The 22,411-nt window shown below is 46.4% G+C and overlaps 1 pseudogene; it reads right to left on the bottom strand.

The window, feature by feature from the left end:
* Nucleotides 1-4,822: 4,822 nt before the first annotated feature.
* Nucleotides 4,823-5,927, bottom strand: LOC148096250 (uncharacterized; annotated as a pseudogene).
* Between the last annotated feature and the right edge of the window lie 16,484 nt (nt 5,928-22,411).

Here is a 22,411-nt window from a genome sequence, read left to right as displayed (position 1 = left end):
CTTGCATTTTATGCCCTTAATTGCTGAATTCTGTCTAATTGCTGCTGCTAGTGGTTCGATAAAAATTGCAAACAGTGAAGGGGAGAGTGGGCATCCCTGCCTGGTGCCCCTCAGGAGACATAAGCTGGAGGATGTCTGGTCATTTGTTCTGACACAAGCTGTTGGGGAATTATATAATATTTTTAACCAGTTGATGAAAGAAGATCCAAAACCAAATTTGTGTAAAGTTGCAAATAGAAATTTCCAGTTAACTCTGTCAAACGCTTTTTCTGCATCTAAGGAAAATATTGTAGTTTCAAGGTTTTTACTGTATGAGTAGTCTATCAAATTAAGTAATCTACGTGTATTTGTTGATGAGTGCCTACCTTTTATGAAACCAGTTTGGTCAGGATGAATTAAGAGGGGGGTTATTTTCTCTAGTCTCTTCGAGAGAGCTTTGCAGATTATTTTGAGGTCTACATTAATAAGGGATATTGGACGATAGCTTGAGGGATATACAGGGTCTTTGCCTGGTTTTAGCAGGAGATTAATGTTTGCAGAATTCATATTTGATGGAAGTCTGCCCTTTTCTTTGATTTCTAACAACGTTCTGTAAAAAACTGGTGCTAGAATCGTCCAGAATTCTTTGTAGAATTCTGCAGGAAAGCCGTCTGGACCTGGAGCCTTATTATTGGACATACTTATCAGGGCTTCCTGGAGTTCACCTGATGTCAGTGGCGAATCCAGTGCCATTGCTTGAGCTTCTAATAATTTTGGGAGAGTTATGTTGTCTAAAAATTGATCAATTTCCTTTTTAGATGGGTTTATTTGTGGTGAATACAACGTTTTATAGAAATCCCTGAAAATGTTGTTTATTTGTTTCGGTTCATATATTGTGTTCCCAGATGAATCTTGAACAGCACATATAGTTGTTTTTTCTTTATTTATTTTTAGCTGGTTTGCTAGAAATTGACCGGATTTATTACTATGTTCATAATTTTGTAAGCGTAGTCTTTGTACTAAGAATTTTGTTTTTCTATCAATTATCTCATTTAATTCTAGTTTTGTTTTGCGTATTTTGTTCAATGTTTCCTGATCTTGGTGGGACGCGTAGGCTTCTTCTAGTGATTTGATGTTTTTTTCCAATTCCTGAATATTTTTGTTTTCTTTTTTCTTTTTATGTGATGAGAAAGAAATTATTTTACCTCTCATCACAGCTTTCCCTGCTTCCCATAAAACAGAAGCTGATGTTCCGGGAGTGTCATTAAAGTCTAAATATGAAGTCCACTCTTTTTTAAAATATTTAATAAAGTCTTCATCTTTAAGCAGTGATGTATTAAATCTCCAGTTTTTACTTGGCATAGTATTATTCTTGTGCATTAGTGTTAAAGATACAGGAGCATGATCGCTGACAGCTATAGGGTGAATCTCAGTGTCTGAAATGTCACTCAGCAGTGAGCTGCTGACCAAAAAATAATCTAGACGAGAGTAGGAGTGATGAACATGTGAAAAAAAAGTATATTCCTTACTGGTGGGGTGAAGGGAGCGCCATGCATCGCAAAGACCAAAGTCGCTCATATACTGTTTGATTATATTTGTGGACTGCCAATTACGCTGAGTTCCTGCTGTATTGAGCCTATCCATTTCTTCATTCAGTCCAAGGTTGAGGTCGCCTCCAAGCACAAGTGTGCCATCTAAGTGTTCAGAGAGTGCACTGAAAAAACCGTGAAAGAATGAGGGATCATCAACATTTGGACCATATACACTTACAATACATAGCTTTTTATCAAGTATAGATAGTTTAATGATTAAGAATCTGCCCTCTGGATCTATAACTGTATCGAGTACTGTGAAATTAATTTTTTTATGGATTAAAATTGCTACTCCCCTTTGTCTAGAATTATAACAAGCTGAGAACACATTAGGAAACTCAGGTGTTTTAAGTTCATTCGAACCTCTAAGAGGTCTGTGGGTCTCTTGTAAAAGGACAACATCTGCCTGTAGTTTTTTGAGTTGGTTAAATATTTTTAACCTCTTTTCTCTTGAGCCAGCTCCATTTACATTCCATGTAACGAATCTTAGTGCACCCATAGATGTCTGTACATAACTAGGGGTGTACTCTGTGTGTGTCGCTTAGACAGGTGGAGAGAATACATCACTTGTTCATAAATAAGGAGAGGGAGAGAGAGAAAAAATGTGTGGCGAGATGCTCCCTGAGTCTGACTATGTGTTTGCATATTTACTAATATGAGTATGCTTGGCTTAAGTGTGTGTATCCTGTAGGTCTGTGTGCGCTGTCTGACTGATGTAAATGTGCTGCCGTTGAGCGCATGACTGTGCGTGATCGTGCAGTGAGTAAGTGTCGAAATAAATGATGTTGTTTGTGGATGAGTGTGGAAGTAGGTGATCGAAGCAGTGAAAGAAATAAAGAAAGAAACCAAGGACGAGGGTGAGCAGCATAAAAACAAGAGGGGGAAAAGAGAGAAGAAAAAAAAACAAAAAAAAAAAACGAGAAGAGTGAAAAGAAAACGTAAACATTCCAATTAAATCACTGACGGAGAGTGACGGTGTTAATACTGCTATGAAATCACACTTGAGATGCGATTTGATACCGGTAAGTTAAACAGATGTTAATGCAAGTTAGTGTGAGTGGATAGGGAAAGGGTGTAGCGGATTCTTATCTGGTCTGAAGTTAATACAGCCACGGAGTGATGTTGGGGTCGCGGTGGAGCTGTCCGTCCACGTACAGCCGGTCCACAGCGATGACAGCGCGGGAGCCTTTCTGGATGAAGCTGCGTCGAATTGGGAAGAGGACCCTGCGTCGTTCCAGGATCTCTTTGGGGAACTGATCGTTCACGCTGAAGTCCGTTCCTTTTAATTCCCTGCCGCGGCTTTTCACATGTTGCTTTTGTTTGAAGTGGCCGAATTTGGCCACGATAGGACGTGGTCTCCCGGCCGTAGCTCGAATGGGGCCGAGGCGATGCACCCTATCGAAAACGATGTTCTTCACCGTGTCCTCCGGCAGCTTCAGGTGGGTTTGGATGAAGCTTTTTACCGTGGTCTCCGCGTCCTCTCCAGCGGCTTCTGGAATACCAGAAAATACTAGATTATCACGCATGCTACGAGCTTGTAGATCAATAACCGTTTCTTTTATTTTTTTATTTTCTCTATTGAGCTGAGTAACATTTTCTGTGAGAGATTTCACCGACTCCCTTAGCGTGGCATTTTCAGCAGCGAGCGTTTCCACTTGCTGCTGGCTGAACTCCAGGGATTCTCGCAAGCATTTAAATTCCCGGTGAAGAATCTCCACCAGGGACAGCCTTGCGTCGAAACTGGACAATCGCTTGTCGATTGACTCCAGTATGTCGGCAATATCTTTGCCAGCTGGCGATGTTGTGCCGGGGGAATCTGCCGGGCGTTGTCTTTTCGACGACGGCGTCTCAGATTTGGCCGGGGAAGCTGCACTCTGGGCCTTCTTCATCACGAGATCCTGAAAGCACTGATCAATATAATCTTGGAGAGCCTCTAAACTCTCCCTGTTGTTCTCCAGGGTGTTGGAGATTATTTAGACAAATATTGTTAGTTATGAGACAATTGATAAGTGTATTTGGTAATACTGAAGCTTAAAGAAATTTGTTCAAATCTAAACTACCATTTGCTTTAATTTTCCGCCAAAATCTCCGGCGTCTGACGTCAGTTACAACATGAATCGCTTACCTTGACCGTCACTTCCGCTTACCTTTCAGCAGTAATTTTTCAATGTTTGCATTACATTTTTGATATCAACAGTAACTGAGTCATTCCACGAGAATGGTTAAAATTGGACTTGGATGTTTTCACATTTTTTACCAAAATGTATTATTTATATGTATATCCCACATCATTAAGGATATATTTAACTATCAGAAAAATGCATTTTCCCATCTCAGGCATTAGTTTTCTTTTATTATTGATCTTATTTTCAAGATGTAGTGACTGTAATTCTTCAACCCGTTATGGACACTTTGGAGGCTCTCTGAATATTATCTTAAAATGTATTTCTAAAGAAATCAATATGTTTACATTAATTAGATGTCCCCCATACTAATTCAATAATTTTACATAGAAAAATGACATAAAATCACACATTTTTACTCTCTTAAATCCTGAAATGTAACTAATGAGTGAAAGCAATCTTGTCATTTTTCATCAAACATTTAGTTTAACTAAGAATTGTAATCAAAATCAATGAACAGATGATAACTCTCAATATTTTAGACAAAAATCCCCAAACAATAAATTATTTTTTCAGCATTTTAAGAAAATAATATATGAAAATGTAGGTGTGACGGGGTTGAGACTAGCATAACAGGGTTGAAGAGACAAATACAGCTTTACATATAAAATGTTGTTTACTCTTAAGTTCAATGTACAGGGCTTTCCATTAGCATTATATCTCACTTTGTAACCATAGGAAGGACACCAGATACAAATTGCAGTAGAATTAAGTTTTATTAATCTAAAGTAAAAACAACCACAACAGCATATTAACAACTAACAAACATTGTAAAGTGAATTGCTCAAATGTAACATAATGCGTGTGTGCGTGTGTGTGTGTGTGTGTGTGTGTGTGAGGGCGGGTGGGTGGGTGTGTGTGTGTGTGTGTCTAGGCATAAGAGAGCCTCATGAGTTGTGCTAAAAGTCACCTCATCCTTGCTCCAATAACATACAATTAAACTTGATGAACTGGTTCAGTTAACGATTTCAATGAGTCTGTGTCTGTGTCAGAGTGTTTTTGCATGTGTGTGCCTGCATAGTGTGTGTGTCTGTATATATGCATAAATGTGCCTTTTGTTTCATGAATTCATCTTTTGAGTCGGTTCCAGACCTCTTTCAAGACTTCCACACTTTGTCACAGCCCGTGGGGGTGGAATGAGTTCAAGGACATCATCAAACAAGTACCAGAGGATATCATCCTGATTCGGCCAGAACAATCGGTTTGACCCAACACGATGCATGCATTTGACCTGGACTTTGTGTTGTTTGTATTTTTAGAATGATGCCTGGATACAAATCATCGTCATATCTGAGAATACACCATTTACCAATCAGCTCTGGACTTTCCCACTGGATTTCTTTTCCTGGATCCCCCCCACTGCCTGTCTGTGATACAGCTGTTTCTATCTTCTGGCCAAAAGTGAAGCACTTGGTGTTGAAGCACTTGCAGTTAAACTGCTTCCGTGTTGTGCACATGCAGCTTACATCACAAACCATCAGTTCTCCTGGAGCTACAGTAACGACCTGGTGAATTCTCATGGTTCCAGGAACAGCTGGTATCTGCTTTGGCATTTTCTTCATAGCTTCCTCAACATCTTCACTTTTCACAAAGAACAGTTTCACACTTGTGTTTGTTTCAGACAAGGCCCTGAATAACTCTCCTGCATCTGGGATGTCATGACATTGCTACCATCATGTCAGCTGCTCTTTTTAAGGCTCCCCCGACACCATCTGGTGCTCCTTTTCCATGACTGGCCTCGAAAAAATTCCAAGAACCAGCCTTGAATCCTCTTCTGTCCAGTTCTGTAGTGAAAAGGTAGAAGTTTCTTCGTTGTTTGTATCGCGTACAGGCTTAAAAAGTGCAGCACAGATACTTGTGGATGTTGGCCTTGAAGTCCTAGCCCAGGATTTAGGTGCTGCCATATTGCTGGAGGGCCTTTATGTCTACTGGGGGAGATGGTGCACACACCAGAGCACACAGGCTCTGAGAGTCCACCAATATACAACACACCAGTATGAAGGGTGGCCTGCTGATGTCAAGCCCCAAAGTGGACCACCTGAACTTGAGAACTGTATTTACAGCTGTAGTTTTCTGAGAAGTCAACATGTATCAAAGTATCCTCCCCTGACATGTTGTTCTTTCTCTACTCACGGCAGAAGGCATACTGCTGCTTGATATTAAAGTGATGCATTTTAAATTTCTTTACAAAGCTGCTGAAGAGCTCAATGAGGTTCTCTTGTGTGCCCTCCAAAGATTTCTTGACTGTCACCTTGACAGTTGCCTCCATCTCTCACGCTCACTCTGCAGGTTTCTCTCCCTTCTTTCAGGATCAGCTTTAAGGCGTTCCCGATACTTCCTTTGCCTTTCTGCTGCTGTTATTGGTGCCATCTTTAACATGGAACATAAATCACATTCAGCATGCATGCAGTATAAGAATGGTGATTGAATATAATAATAATTAATTCAAATAATTGGATAAGTTAACATCATCAAAATGAATTGTGCTCCAAAATTTAATTACCTACTAAAAACACTCCCGCTAGAAATCCCATCAAAATATTTTCATCAATTTGACAGATTATGCAACCATTCATATGGAATAACAGACGCCCTAGAATAAAGCTTAAAAAGCTACAGCAGCCAGTGGAGTCGGGTGGCTTGGGGGTCCCAAATTTACTGTTTTACCATTATGCTTTCAGTCTGAGACATATGGTTCACTGGGCTCTCCCTCCAGAACGAACCCCCCCCCCCCCCCCCCCCCCCCCCCCCATGGTTTAGTCTGGAGAGTACTTTGTCCACTCCCTCCGATGCACATTTTAACCACCAAGCTCCCACCAGATATACAAACCCACCCCATTCTTCCGTTTCTGCAGACGGTCTGGAAGAAGGTGGCCTTGCTATTAAATTTTAACTCCCACCTTCATACTGAGGCCTCCATATGGCTCAATCCCAAACTCTGCATTAATAAATTTCCATTTTTCTGGAGACTGTGTGTCCAGAGAGGGATAGTTGTTCTCGGGGACCTGTATCAGGGGAGAATTCTCAAGTCCTTCAACGACCTTAAAGCACAGATTCAGTTGCCACAGAGTCAGTTTTGGAGGCACTTGCAGCTCCGGCACTTATTGCTCAAAACTTTTGGTTCCTCCTCCACACCACCTCCAACTATCTCAGCTACATCAAAAAAATATTTGGGGGAGGTTGTGAAGTCTCTAAATATTACTCAATGCTTGTTAAGACACAAGTAAAGGGCTACCCGCCCTCTGGTTAGCTTGGGAATCTGACCTTGGTGTGGTTTTTACAGATCAGGAATAGACTACAATTTTGCAGAATATTAAAAAGGTGTCCAGGGAACTTAAAACGAGACTAATCCAATTCAAATTACTACACTGAATATTCTGGTCGCCACACAGACTGTTTAGGGCGAACCTGTCGCCTGAATGCTGGAGATGTCAGACTGGGGTGGGAACATTGACCCATATGATTTGGAGCTGTCCTAAAAATCAACCATACGATGGGATATTCCTTTTTCACCAAAACTATTTGTTTTGGGGGACCCATCACTCCTTAAATATGCTCCGCCCAAGGTTGCTGAGTGGGTACAGACTACATTGATTCTGGGGCGTAAACTCATTATCTCCCAGTGGAAGGCCCCTTCCACCCCACCTGTCTCTGTATGGCATATTCAACTAGGGAGACTCGCTGCACTAGAACAACTCTCATACAGGCTTCTGAATAAAGTGGAGAGTTTCCATCTGAAGTGGGATCCATATCTGTCCAGAATAAAACAAACAGACTAGAACTTAGAGTGGGACAGACATTGGAATTCTGACGAAGCACTCTTAGGGATGTCAGAGTGTGGCATGCAGTAAGACCCACCCCGCTGGCTGTTTCTTGTTGTTTCTTTTTTTTTCTGCTTTTTTATCTCTTGCTTTGTTTGTCCCCCTCATTTTGGTTTTGTATTCTCTACTGTTCTGCTGCTAAGCTGATGCTTTTTTTATGTGATGTACTCTGTCTCTGCAGTGGACTGTAGTGTTCTAAAAGTACAATAAAATATTAATCACAAACAGAAAATGGCCTAAGCCAGGAGCACAGGCCTCCTTCCTCCAGGTGAAATGCAGATGGCCTCTGGCAGAATGGCCGAATCATAGGTTGTGGTGTGCTGTAGTTGGCCTCAGCAAGCAACACATGTCAGTGTGAAATGTGAATAGATCAGCCAGCAGCACAGCCCTGGCCTAGTGAAGATGGCCTCAGCCAGAAGCAGAGGCCCTGATTTTGGTGAAGATGGTCTAACTGGAACAACTGGCCCTGGCGTGGTGAAGATGGCCTGAGCTAGAAGCTGAGGCCCTGGTGTGGTGCAGATGGCCTCAAAACAAAGAAATGGCCCTGGTGTGGTGAAGATGGCCTCGGCACGCAGTGGTGTAATGTGCATGGCATCAGCGAGAATCACAGTGGATGTGGATGTCACAATGTGGATGGTCTCTGGGAGAACACAGGCCCTGGTATGGTGAATATGGCCTTAAAGGATGCACTGGCCCTGGCTTAATATCGGATGGTCAAAGCCTGAGGGAAAGGTCCTGGTGAAATGTGGATGGCATCTGCCAGCACAACAAGCCCTGGTGTGGTGAAGATGGCCTCAGCCAGCAGCACCACAAGCTCTGGTGTGGAGAAGATTGCCTCACAGAAAGCATTGGCCCTGGTGTGGTGAATAAGGCCTCAGCCAGCAGCACAATCGGCTCTGGTGAAATGTAATTGGTCTCAGCCAACAGCTCAACAGGCCCTGGTGAAATGTGGATGGTCTTAGTCAGCAGCACAGGCAAAGATTGTGGCAAAGATTGCTTCACAGGAAGCACTGGCCCTGGTGTGGTGAATAAGGCCTCAGCCAGCAACACAGGCCCTGGTGAAATGTGGATGGCCTTAGTCAAAAGCACAGGCCCTGATGTGGCGAAGACGGCCTCACAGGAAGCACTGGCCCTGGTGTGGTGAATAAGGCTTCAGCCAGCAGCACCACAGGCCCTGGTGAAATGTCGATGGTCTTAGTGAGAAGCACAGGCAAAGATTGTGGCAAAGATTGCCTCACAGGAAGCACTGGCCCTGGTGTGGTGAATAAGGCCTCAGCCAGCAACACAGGCCCTGGTGAAATGTGGATGTTCTTAGTCAGAAACACAGGCAAAGACTGTGGCAAAGATTGCCTCACAGGAAGCACTGGCCCTGGTGTGGTGAATAAGGCCTCAGCCAGAAACACTGGCATGGTTAAATGTGGATGTTCTTAGTAAGCAGCACAGGCCCTGATGTGGCAAAGATTGCCTCACAGGAAGCACTGGCCCTGGTGTGGTGAATAAGGCCTAAGCCACCAAAAAAGGCCCTGGTGAAATGTGGATTGTCTTGGTCAGCAACACAGGAAAAGATTGTTGCAAAGATTGCCTCACAGGAAGCACTGGCCCTGGTGTGGTGAATAAGGCCTCAGCCAGTAGCACAACAGGATCTGGTGAAATATGCATGGTCTTAGTCAGAAGCAAAGGCAAAGATTGTGGCAAAGATTGCCTCACAGGAAGCACTGGCCCTGGTGTGGTGAATAAGGCCTCAGCCAGCAGCACAACTGGCATTGTGAAATTTGGAGGGTCTTGGTCAGCAGCACAGGCAAAGATTGTGGCAAAGATTGCCTCAAAGGAAGCACTGGCCCTGGTGTGGTGAATAAGGCCTCAGCCAGTAGCACCAGAGGCTCTGGTGAAATGTGGATGGTCTTGGTCAGCAGCAAAGGCCCTGATCTGGCAAAGATTGCCTCACAGGAAGCACTGGCCCTGGTGTGGTGAATAAGGCTTCAACCAGCAACAGAGATCCTTGGTGAAATGTGGATGGTCTTAGCCAGCAGCACAGGCCCTGATGTGGCAAAGATTGCCTCAAAGGAAGCACTGGCCCTGGTGTGGTGAATAAGGGCTCAGATAGCAGCATAAAAGGCTCTGGTGTGGCAAAGATTGCCTCACAGGAAGCACTGGCCCTGGTGTGGTGAATAAGGCCTCAGCAAGAAACATTGGCCCTGGTGAAAGCAACACAGGCCCTGGTGAAATGTCGATGGTCTTAGTGAGAAGCACAGGCAAAGATTGTGGCAAAGATTGCCTCACAGGAAGCACTGGCCCTTGTGTGGTGAATAAGGCCTCAGCCAGCAACACTGGCCCTGGAGAAATGTGGATGGTCTTAGTGAGAAGCACAGGCACAGATTGTGGCAAAGATTGCCTCACATGAAGCACTGGCCATGGTGTGGTGAATAAGGCCTCAGCCAGCATCATCACAGGCCCTGGTGAAATGTGGATGTTCTTAGTCAGAAGCACAGGCAAAGATTGTTGCAAAGATTGCCTCACAGGAAGCACTGGCCCTGGTGTGGTGAATAAGGCCTCAGCCATCAACACAGGCCCTGGTGAAATGTGGATGGTCTTGGTCAGCAGCACAGGCCCTGATCTGGCAAAGATTGCATCACAGGAAGCACTGGCCCTGGTGTGGTGAATAAGGCCTAACCCACCAAAACAGGCCCTGGTGAAATGTGGATGGTCTTAGTCAGAAGCACAGGCAAAGATTGTGGCAAAGATTGCCTCACAGGAAGCACTGGCCCTGGTGTGGTGAATAAGGCCTCAGCCAGCAGCACAACTGGCATGGTGAAATGTGGATGGTCTTGGTCAGCAGCAGAGGCAAAGATTGTGGCAAAGATTGCCTCAAAGGAAGCACTGGCGCTGGTGTGGTGAATAAGGCCTCAGCCAGTAGCACAACAGGATCTGGTGAAATATGCATGGTCTTAGTCAGAAGCACAGGCAAAGATTGTGGCAAAGATTGCCTCACAGGAAGCACTGGCCCTGGTGTGGTGAATAATGCCTCAGCCAGCAACAAAGGCCCTGGTGTGGCAAAGATTGCCTCACAGGAAGCACTGGCCCTGGTGTAGTGAATAAGGCCTCAGCCAGCAGAACAAGTGGCATGGTGAAATGTGGATGGTTTTAGTCAGCAGCAAAGGCCCTGATCTGGCAGAGATTGCCTCACAGGAAGCACTGGCCCTGGTGTGGTGAATAAGGCCTCAGCCAGAAACAGTGGCATGGTTAAATGTGGATGTTCTTAGTAAGCAGCACAGGCCCTGATGTGGCAAAGATTGCCTCACAGGAAGCACTGGCCCTGGTGTGGTGAATAAGGCCTCAGCCAGCAGCACAAAAGTCTCTGGTGTGGCAAAGATTGCCTCACAGGAAGCACTGGCCCTGGTGTGGTGAATAAGGCCTCTGCCAGCAACACAGGCCCTGGTGAAATGTGGATGTTCTTAGTCAGAAACACAGGCAAAGACTGTGGCAAAGATTGCCTCACAGGAAGCACTGGCCCTGGTGTGGTGAATAAGGCCTCAGCCAGAAACACTGGCATGGTTAAATGTGGATGTTCTTAGTAAGCAGCACAGGCCCTGATGTGGCAAAGATTGCCTCAAAGGAAGCACTGGCCCTGGCGTGGTGAATAAGGCCTCAGCCAGCAACACTGGCCCTGGTGAAATTTGGATGGTCTTGGTCAGCAGCAAAGGCCCTGATCTGGCAGAGATTGCCTCACAGGAAGCACTGGCCCTGGTGTGGTGAATAAGGCCTCAGCCAGAAACAGTGGCATGGTTAAATGTGGATGTTCTTAGTAAGCAGCACAGGCCCTGATGTGGCAAAGATTGCCTCAGAGGAAGCACTGGCCCTGGTGTGGTGAATAAGGCTTCAACCAGCAATAGAGATCCTTGGTGAAATGTGGATGGTCTTAGCCAGCAGCACAGGCCCTGATGTGGCAAAGATTGCCTCAAAGGAAGCACTGGCCCTGGTGTGGTGAATAAGGGCTCAGATAGCAGCATAAAAGGCTCTGGTGTGGCAAAGATTGCCTCACAGGAAGCACTGGCCCTGGTGTGGTGAATAAGGCCTCAGCAAGAAACATTGGCCCTGGTGAAAGCAACACAGGCCCTGGTGAAATGTCGATGGTCTTAGTGAGAAGCACAGGCAAAGATTGTGGCAAAGATTGCCTCACAGGAAGCACTGGCCCTTGTGTGGTTAATAAGGCCTCAGCCAGCAACACTGGCCCTGGTGAAATGTGGATGGTCTTAGTCAGAAGCACAGGCACAGATTGTGGCAAAGATTGCCTCACATGAAGCACTGGCCATGGTGTGGTGAATAAGGCCTCAGCCAGCATCATCACAGGCTATGGTGAAATGTGGATGTTCTTAGTCAGAAGCACAGGCAAAGATTGTGGCAAAGATTGCCTCACAAGAAGCACTGGCCCTGGTGTGGTGAATAAGGCCTCAGCCAGCAGCACAACTGGCATGGTGAAATGTGGATGGTCTTGGTCAGCAGCACAGGGAAAGATTGTGGCAAAGATTGCCTCAAAGGAAGCACTGGCCCTGATGTGGTGAATAAGGCCTCAGCCAGTAGCACAACAGGATCTGGTGAAATATGCATGGTCTTAGTCAGAAGGACAGGCAAAGATTGTGGCAAAGATTGTCTCACAGGAAGCACTGGCCCTGGTGTGGTGAATAAGGCCTCAGCCAGCAGCACAACTGGCATGGTGAAATGTGGATGGTCTTGGTCAGCAGCACAGGCAAATATTGTGGCAAAGATTGCCTCAAAGGAAGCACTGGCCCTGGTGTGGTGAATAAGGCCTCAGCCAGCAGCACAACAGGGTCTGGTGTGGTATTAGATTGCCTCACAGGAAGCACTGGCCCTGGTGTGGTGAATAATGCCTCAGCCAGCAACAAAGGCCCTGGTGTGGCAAAGATTGCCTCATAGGAAGCACTGGCCCTGGTGTAGTGAATAAGGCCTCAGCCAGCAGAACAAGTGGAATGGTGAAATGTGGATGGTCTTAGTCAGCAGCAAAGGCCCTGATCTGGCAGAGATTGCCTCACAGGAAGCACTGGCCCTGGTGTAGTGAATAAGGCCTCAGACAGCAGAACAAGTGGCATGGTGAAATGTGGATGGTCTTGGTCAGCAGCAAAGGCCCTGATCTGGCAGAGATTGCCTCACAGGATGCACTGGCCCTGGTGTGGTGAATAAGGCCTCAGCCAGAAACAGTGGCATGGTTAAATGTGGATGTTCTTAGTCAGCAGCACATTCCCTGATGTGGCAAAGATTGCCTCAAAGGAAGCACTGGCCCTAGTGTGGTGAATAAGGCCTCAGCCAGCAACACAGGCCCTGGTGAAATGTGGATGGTCTTGGTCAGCAGCAAAGGCCCTGATCTGGCAGAGATTGCCTCACAGGAAGCACTGGCCCTGGTGTGGTGAATAAGGCTTCAACCAGCAACAGAGATCCTTGGTGAAATGTGGATGGTCTTAGCCAGCAGCACAGGCCCTGATGTGGCAAAGATTGCCTCAAAGGAAGCACTGGCCCTGGTGTGGTGAATAAGGCCTCAGCAAGAAACATTGGCCCTGGTGAAAGCAACACAGGCCCTGGTGAAATGTGGATGGTCTTAGTCAGCAGCACAGGCAAAGATTGTGGCAAAGATTGCCTCACAGGAAGCACTGGCCCTGGTGTGGTGAATAAGGACTCAGCCAGCAGCACAACGGGCATGGTGAAATGTGGATGGTCTTGGTCAGCAGCACAGGCAAAGATTGTGGCAAAGATTGCCTCAAAGGAAGCACTGGCCCTGGTGTGGTGAATAAGGCCTCAGCCAGCAGCACAACAGGGTCTGGTGTGGCATTAGATTGCCTCACAGGAAGCACTGGCCCTGGTGTGGTGAATAATGCCTCAGCCAGCAACAAAGGCCCTGGTGTGGCAAAGATTGCCTCACAGGAAGCACTGGCCCTGGTGTAGTGAATAAGGCCTCAGCCAGCAGAACAAGTGGCATGGTGAAATGTGGATGGTCTTAGTCAGCAGCACAGGCCCTGATGTGGCAAAGATTGCCTCACAGGAAGCACTGGCCCTGGTGTGTTGAATAAGGCCTCAGCCAGCAGCACAAAAGTCTCTGGTGTCGCAAAGATTGCCTCACAGGAAGCACTGGCCCTGGTGTGGTGAATAAGGCCTCAGCCAGCAACAAAGGCCCTGGTGAAATGTGGATGGTCTTGGTAAGCAGCAGAGGCCCTGATGTGGCAAAGATTGCCTCACAGGAAGCACTGGCCCTGGTGTGGTGCACAAGGCCTCAGCCAGCAAAAAAGGCCCTTGTGAAATGTGGATGGTCTTAGTCAGAAGCACAGGCAAAGATTGTGGCAAAGATTGCCCTTACAGGAAGCACTGGCCCTGGTGTAGTGAATAAGGCCTCATCCAGCAACACAACAGGATCTGGTGTGGCAAAGATTGCATCACAGGAAGCAATGGCCCTGGTGTGGTGAATAAGGCCTCAGCCAGCAGAACAAAAGGCTGTGGTGTGGCAAAGATTGCATCATAGGAAGCACTGGCCCTGGTGTGGTGAATAAGGCCTCAGCCAGCAACACAGGCCCTGGTGAAATGTGGATGGTCTTGGTCAGCAGCACAGGCAAAGATTGTGGCAAAGAATGTGTAACACCTGCTTAGTATAGTAGGGTGAAGCTTATAGACTAGATTCGAGAGGAGTAAAATAAATTTGAGAGAATTGAGTGTTGAACAGCCGGCAGATTCATTACAATGTTACAGTGGTGCAATAACCCAATGTAAACAGCATAGAAAATTAACAGAAGATCAACAGAGAAGAGCGCTCTTTTGAAAATAACAACAAAATAAAATAAAATGAGTAGTCTCTTTAGACCTGACTCCTGATGAGCAGGATATTGGGAGTTCAATAATTTCCCAGAGAAACAATCCGTATGAAGTAAGCAGTTTTTGTTCTTGCTTATCTGAAATCCTGCGATTCGAAGTAATTCAGACTGTATCTCTACTCCTGCATCCAGAACAGCTGGCCACACTTTTTGGATTCGCCAAGGGTTTTCACAGGCTCTGGCTCGCCATCCATATCCAGAACCACTTCAGATCCAGGATCACAAAAAACCAGTCTGCACATACAGTACAGAGCAATAAACAAAATAGTTCTTAACAGTTTTTCTAAATAAAATGAGATCTCATAAAGTTTTCAAAATCAAGTACACTGTTGTTTTAACATTGTTCTGTTTCTATGAATTCCATTTGTATTGCTTTACAGCATTACAATAAATTGTATTTATATACCCCTTTTTAAGGCATATGTAATCACATCATGAAATGTTTGTAACGTAACTAGTTTTAAATAACTTATTTACATGAATTAACCTATAACTGAAATGACAAAGTGCAGAAAAAGCATTGGACACCATTTATGGCTAAAAGAAAAGTGCATCCTGCATTAGTTTTGCGCATTTTCTTTTAGCTCCGACTGGTTTTAGCTTTTTTTTTAGACAATACAGACTTCGCACTGTTGCAGTGTTTACCACATGTAAAATTAGCATAGGTTTTCCTGCTAACTTATCATCTCTAGTAACTCACCGGAGTTCCCAAGAAACAAACACACGCTCTGCCTGGTTTTGGTCGAGAGTAAAACACATAAAGGCCTCTGAAAAGTACATAACGTTAAGTTAGAGACTGTTAAAAATACTTTATAACACTTATTTTATACTGAAAGACTCACTGTGTAGCTTGTTAATTGCTCTCGGGTGTCTTGCTCCGTTTTGACTAGCTTAATGCAGCAACGTGCTTTTGTTGCATTCTCAGAAAATCAAAATGTGTTCAAGGGGTGTCGGAAATAATAATACCAGGAAAAAACCAAGAAAATACTAGTAACCATGTCTATAGGGGTTAAAAATGCCTCACAGGAAGCACTGGCCCTGGTGTGGTGAATAAGGCCTCAACCAGCAGCACAACTGGCATGGTGAAATGGGTATGGTCTTAGACAGCAGCACAGGCAAAGATTGTGGCAAAGATTTCCTCACAGGAAGCACTGGCCCTCGTGTGGTGAATAAGGCCTCAGCCAGCAGCACAACTGGCATGGTGAAATGGGTATGGTCTTAGACAGCAGCACAGGCAAAGTTTGTGGTAAAGATTGCCTCACAGGAAGCACTAGCTCTGGTGTGGTGAATAAGGCCTCAGCCAGTAGCACCACAGTCTCTGGTGAAATGTGTATGGTCTTAGTCAGCAGCACAGTCACTGATGTGACAAAGATTGCCGCACAGGAAGCACTGGCCCTGGTGTGGTGAATAAGGCTTCAGCCAGCAGCACAACTGGCATGGTGAAATGTGGATGGTCTTAGCCAGCAGCACAGGACAAGATTGTGGCAAAGAGTGCCTCACAGGAAGCACTGGCCCTGGTGTGGTGAATAAGGCCTCAGCCAGCAACACTGGCCCTGGTGAAATGTGGATGGTCTTAGTCAGCAGCACAGGCACTGATGTGGCAAAGATTGCCTCACAGGAAGCACTGGCCCTGGTGTGGTGAATAAGGTCTCAGCCAGCAGCACAACTGGCATGGTTAAATGTGCATGGTCTAAGTCAGCAACACAGGCAAAGATTGTGGCAAAGATTGCCTCACAGGAAGCACTGGCCCTGGTGTGGAGATTAAGACCTCAGCCTGTAACACTGGCCCTTGTGAAATGTGGATGGTCTTCGTCAGCAAAACAGGCAAAGATAGCCTCACAGGAAGCACTGGCCCTTTTGTGGTGAATAAGGCCTAAGCCAGAAGCACAACAGGATCTGGTGTGAGATTAGATTGACTCACAGGACGCACTGGCCCTGGTGAAATGTGCATTGTCTTAGTCAGCAGCACAGGCAAAGAATGTGGCAAAGATTGCCTCACAGGAAGCACTGGCCCTGGTGAAATGTGGATGGTCTTGGTCAGCAGCACAGGCAATGATTGTGGCAAAGATTGCCTCACAGGAAGCACTGGCCCTGGTGTGGTGAATAAGGCCTCAGCCAGAAACACAGGACCTGGTGAATTGTGGATGGTCTTAGTCAGCAGCACAGGCAAAGATTGTGGCAAAGATTGCCTTACAGGAAGCACTGTCCCTGGTGTGGTGAATAAGGCCTCAGCCAGTAGCACCACAGTCTCTGGTGAAATGTGGATGGTCTTAGTCAGAAGCACAGGCAAAGATTGTGGCAAAGATTGCCTCACAGGAAGCACTGGCCCTGGTGTGATGAATAAGGCCTAAGACAGCAACACTGGCCCTGGTGAAATGTGGATGGTCTTAGTCAGCAGCACATGTAAAGATTGTGGCAAAGATTGCCTCACAGGAAGCACTGGCCCTGGTGTGGTGAATAAGGCCTCAGCAAGCAACACAGGCCCTGGTGAAATGTGGATGTTCTTAGTAAGCAGCACAGTTACTGATGTGGCAAAGATATCCTCACAGGAAGCACTGGCCCTGGTGTGGTGAATAAGGCCTCAGCCAGCAGCACCAAAGGCTCTGGTGAAATGTGCATGGTCTTAGTCAGCAGCACAGGCAAAGATTGTGGCAAAGATTGCCTCACAGGAAGCACTGGCCCTGGTGTGGTGAATAAGGCCTCTGCCAGTAGCAGCACAGTCTCTGGTGAAATGTGGATGTTCTTAGTCAGCAGCACAGGCAAAGATTGTGGCAAAGATTGCCTTACAGGAAGCACTGGCCCTGGTGAAATGTGCATTGTCTTAGTCAGCAGCACAGGCAAAGAATGTGGCAAAGATTGCCTCACAGGAAGCACTGGCCCTGGTGAAATGTGGATGGTCTTGGTCAGCAGCACAGGCACTGATGTGGCAAAGATTGCCTCACAGGAAGCACTTGCCCTGGTGTGATGAATAAGGCCTAAGACAGCAACACTGGCCCTGTTGAAATGTGGATGGTCTTAGTCAGCAGCACATGTAAAGATTGTGGCAAAGATTGCCTCACAGGAAGCACTGGCCCTGGTGTGGTGAATAAGGCCTCAGCAAGCAACACAGGCCCTGGTGAAATGTGGATGTTCTTAGTAAGCAGCACAGTTACTGATGTGGCAAAGATATCCTCACAGGAAGCACTGGCCCTGGTGTGGTGAATAAGGCCTCAGCCAGCAGCACCAAAGGCTCTGGTGAAATGTGCATGGTCTTAGTCAGCAGCACAGGCAAAGATTGTGGCAAAGATTGCCTCACAGGAAGCACTGGCCTTGGTGTGGTGAATAAGGCCTCTGCCAGTAGCAGCACAGTCTCTGGTGAAATGTGTATGTTCTTAGTCAGCAGCACAGGCAAAGATTGTGGCAAAGATTGCCTTACAGGAAGCACTGGCCCTGGTGTGGTGAATAAGGCCTCAGCCAGTAGCACCACAGTCTCTGGTGAAATGTGTATGTTCTTAGTCAGCAGCACAGGCCCTTATTTGGCAAAGATTGCCTCACAGGAAGCACTGGCCCTGGTGTGATGAATAAGGCCTAAGACAGCAACACAGGCCCGGATGAAATGTGGATGGTGTTAGCCAGCAGCACAGGACAAGACTGTGGCAAAGATTGCCTCACAGGACGCACTGGCCCTGGTGTGGTGAATAAGTCCTCAGCCAGCAGCACAACAGGATCTGGTGTGGCAAAGTTTGCCTCAAAGGAAGCACTGGCCCTGGTGTGGTGAATAAGTCCTCAGCCAGCAGCACAACAGGATCTGGTGTGGCAAAGTTTGCCTCAAAGGAAGCACTGGCCCTGGTGTGGTGAATAAGGCCTCAGCCAGAAACACTGGCCTTGGTGAAATGTACATGGTCTTAGTCAGCAGCACAGGACAAGATTGTGGCAAAGATTGCCTCACAGGACGCACTGGCCCTGGTGTGATGAATAAGGCCTCAGCCAGTAGCAGCACAGTCTCTGGTGAAATGTGGATGGTCTTGGTCAGCAGCACAGGCAAAGATTGTGGCAAAGATTGCCTCACAGGAAGCACTGGCCCTGGTGTGGTGAATAAGGCCTCAGAAAGCAACACAGGCCCTGGTGAAATGTGAATGTTCTTAGTCAGCAGCACAGGCACTGATGTGGCAAAGATATCCTCACAGGAAGCACTGGCCCTGGTGTGGTGAATAAGGCCTCAGCCAGCAACACTGGCCCTGTTAAAATGTGGATGGTCTTAGTCAGCAGCACAGGAAAAGATTGTGGCAATGATTGCCTCACAGGAAGCACTGTCCCTGGTGTGGCGAATAAGTCCTCAGCCAGCAGCACAACAGGATCTGGTGTGGCAAAGTTTTCCTCACAGGAATCACTGGCCCTGGTGTGGTGAATAAGGCCTCAGCAAGAAACACAGGCCCTGGTGAAATGTGGATGTTCTTAGTATGCAGCACAGGCAAAAATTGTGGCAAAGATTGTCTCATAGGAAGCACTGGCCCTGTTGTGGTGAATAAGGCCTCAGCCAGTAGCACCAAAGGCTCTCGTGAAATGTACATGGTCTTAGTCAGCAGAACAGGCAAAGATTGTGGCAAAGATTGTCTCACAGGAAGCACTGGCCCTGGCATGGTGAATAAGGCCTCAGCCATCAACACAGGCCCTGGTGAAATGTGCATGGTCTTAGCCAGCAGCACATGGCCTGATGTGGCAAAGATTGCCTCACAGGAACCACTGGCCCTGGTGTGATGAATAAGGCCTCAGCCAGCAACACAACAGGATCTGGTGTGGCAAAGATTGCATCACAGGAAGCAATGGCCCTGGTGTGGTGAATAAGGCCTCAGCAAGAAACATTGGCCCTGGTGAAAGCAACACAGGCCCTGGTGAAATGTCGATGGTCTTAGTGAGAAGGACAGGCAAAGATTGTGGCAAAGATTGCCTCACAGGAAGCACTGGCCCTTGTGTGGTGAATAAGGCCTCAGCCAGCAACACTGGCCCTGGTGAAATGTGGATGGTCTTAGTCAGAAGCACAGGCACAGATTGTGGCAAAGATTGCCTTACATGAAGCACTGGCCATGGTGTGGTGAATAAGGCCTCAGCCAGCAGCACCACAGGCTCTGGTGAAATGTGGATGGTCTTAGTCAGCAGCACAGGCAAAGATTGTGGCAAAGATTGCCTCACAGGAAGCACTGGCCCTGGCATGGTGAATAAGGCCTCAGCCATCAACACAGGCCCTGGTGAAATGTGCATGGTCTTAGCCAGCAGCACATGGCCTGATGTGGCAAAGATTGCCTCACAGGAACCACTGGCCCTGGTGTGATGAATAAGGCCTCAGCCAGCAACACAACAGGATCTGGTGTGGCAAAGATTGCATCACAGGAAGCAATGGCCCTGGTGTGGTGAATAAGGCCTCAGCAAGAAACATTGGCCCTGGTGAAAGCAACACAGGCCCTGGTGAAATGTCGATGGTCTTAGTGAGAAGGACAGGCAAAGATTGTGGCAAAGATTGCCTCACAGGAAGCACTGGCCCTTGTGTGGTGAATAAGGCCTCAGCCAGCAACACTGGCCCTGGTGAAATGTGGATGGTCTTAGTCAGAAGCACAGGCACAGATTGTGGCAAAGATTGCCTTACATGAAGCACTGGCCATGGTGTGGTGAATAAGGCCTCAGCCAGCATCATCACAGGCTCTGGTGAAATGTGGATGGTTTTAGTCAGAAGCACAGGCAAAGATTGTGGCAAAGATTGCATCACAGGAAGCACTGGCCCTGGTGTGGTGAATAAGGCCTCAGCCAGCAACACAGGCCCTGGTGAAATGTGGATGTTCTTAGTCAGAAACACAGGAAAAGATTGTGGCAAAGATTGCCTCACAGGAAGCACTCTGTCGGTGGCGCTGTCACTTGGTGTTCGCTCGCTCTGTGGTATAGTATCGCTTCCTGTTCCTGCTCAAACACAGTGGTGTTTCTGAGTAGCTTATTTGCTTAGCAGTTTAATTAACAACTTTTAAATACATTTTTTTTTTTTTTTCACAGTATAATCTTCACGTGCTTCATCCGACGCACACTTTCTGTGTACTCACTACCTAATTTATAGCCAAAGTATTCACTCACTGTCTCTGTACTGTTTCGCTAGCTTAGCTCGTAGCCAACCCGTTAGCACCATGGCTACTTCACCTGTCCCTTCTGCACTTTCTTGCTCATTGTGTCAGATGTTTAGTTACTCCTCGGCCTCCTTTAGCAGTAATGATATCTGTAACAAATGTAGCATATTTGCAGCTCTGGAGGCCAGGATTACTGATCTGGAGACTCGGCTTTGCACCCTTCTCTCACCCTTAGCTAGCCAGGCCCCTGTAGCTGGTGCAGCCGAAGATAGCGTAGGCCCCGCTAGCTGTTCCCCGGCAAATCCCAAGCAGCTGCGGAAAGAAGGCGGCTGGGTAACGGTGAGGAGGAAGCATAGTCCTAAACAGAAGCCCCAGGTACACCACCAACCTGTTCATGTGTCTAACCGTTTTTCCCCACTCGGTGACACACCCGCTGGGGGTCAAACTCTGGTAATTGGTGATTCTGTTCTCAGACATGTGAAGCTAGAGACACCGGCAACCATAGTCAATTGTCTTCCAGGGGCCAGAGCAGGCGACATTGAAGGAAATTTAAAACTGCTGGCTAAGGGTAAACGTAAATTCAATAAAATCATAATTCACGTCGGCAGTAATGACACCCGGTTACGCCAATCGGAGGTCACTAAAATCAATATTGAATCGGTGTGTAACTTTGCCAAAACAATGTCGGACTCTGTAGTTTTCTCTGGTCCCCTCCCCAATCAGACCAGGAGTGACATGTTTAGCCGCATGTTCTCCTTAAATTGCTGGCTGTCTGAGTGGTGTCCCAGAAATGATGTGGGCTTCATAGATAATTGGCAAACCTTCTGGAGGAAACCTGGTCTTGTTAGGAGAGATGGCATCCATCCCACTTTGGATGGAGCAGCTCTCATTTCTAGAAATATCGACAAATTTATTAAACCCCTCAAAACATGACTATCCAGAGTTGGGACCAGGAAGCAGAGTTGCAGTCTTACACGCCTCTCTGCAGCTTCCCTCCTCCTGCTACCCCCCCAAAAACCCATCTCCATAGAGACTGTGTCTGCTTCCAAAAAGACAAAAAACAAACTAAAAACCAGCAACAAACAACTTAAACATTTACAAAGAAAGAACAATACAGTATCCACATCTGAACCAAAGAGTAAAACAGTGAAATGTGGATTATTAAATATTAGGTCTCTCTCCTCCAAGTCTCTGTTAGTACATGACTTAATAATTGATCAACAAATTGATTTACTCTGCCTTACAGAAACCTGGTTGCAGCAGGATGATTATGTTAGTTTAAATGAATCAACACCCCAGAGTCATTCTAACTACCAGAAATCTCGAAGCACAGGTCGAGGGGGCGGTTTGGCAGCAATTTTTCACACCAGTCTATTAATTAATGAAAGACCAAGACAGACTTTTAATTCATTTGAAAGCCTGATGCTTAACATTGTCCACCCCAGCTGTGAAACTCAGAAACCAGTCTTACTTGTTATCATCTATCGTCCACCTGGGCCTTACACAGAGTTTCTGTCTGATTTCTCAGACTTTATATCTAATTTAGTTCTGAGCTCAGATAAAATAATTATTGTGGGTGATTTTAACATCCATGTTGATGCTAAAAATGACAGCCTCAACATGGCATTTAATCTGTTGTTAGACTCAATTGGTTTCTCTCAAAATGTAAAAGAACCCACCCACCACTTTAATCACACTCTAGATCTTGTTTTAACATATGGCATAGAAACTGAACATTTAACAGTGTTTCCTGAAAACCCTCTCCTGTCTGATCATTTCTTGATAACATTTACATTTACAATAATTGATTACGCAGCCGTGGAGAGTGGACTTTATCAAAGTAGATGTCTTTCTGAAAGCGCTGTAACTAAGAATATAATC

This window comes from Neolamprologus brichardi, chromosome 23, assembly GCF_056152115.1.
Source record: "Neolamprologus brichardi isolate AB-2024 chromosome 23, ASM5615211v1, whole genome shotgun sequence".
NCBI classification, from domain to species: Eukaryota; Metazoa; Chordata; class Actinopteri; order Cichliformes; family Cichlidae; genus Neolamprologus; species Neolamprologus brichardi.
The sequence above is the reverse complement of the archived record's forward strand: the minus strand, read 5'-3'. Positions and strand labels throughout refer to the sequence as shown.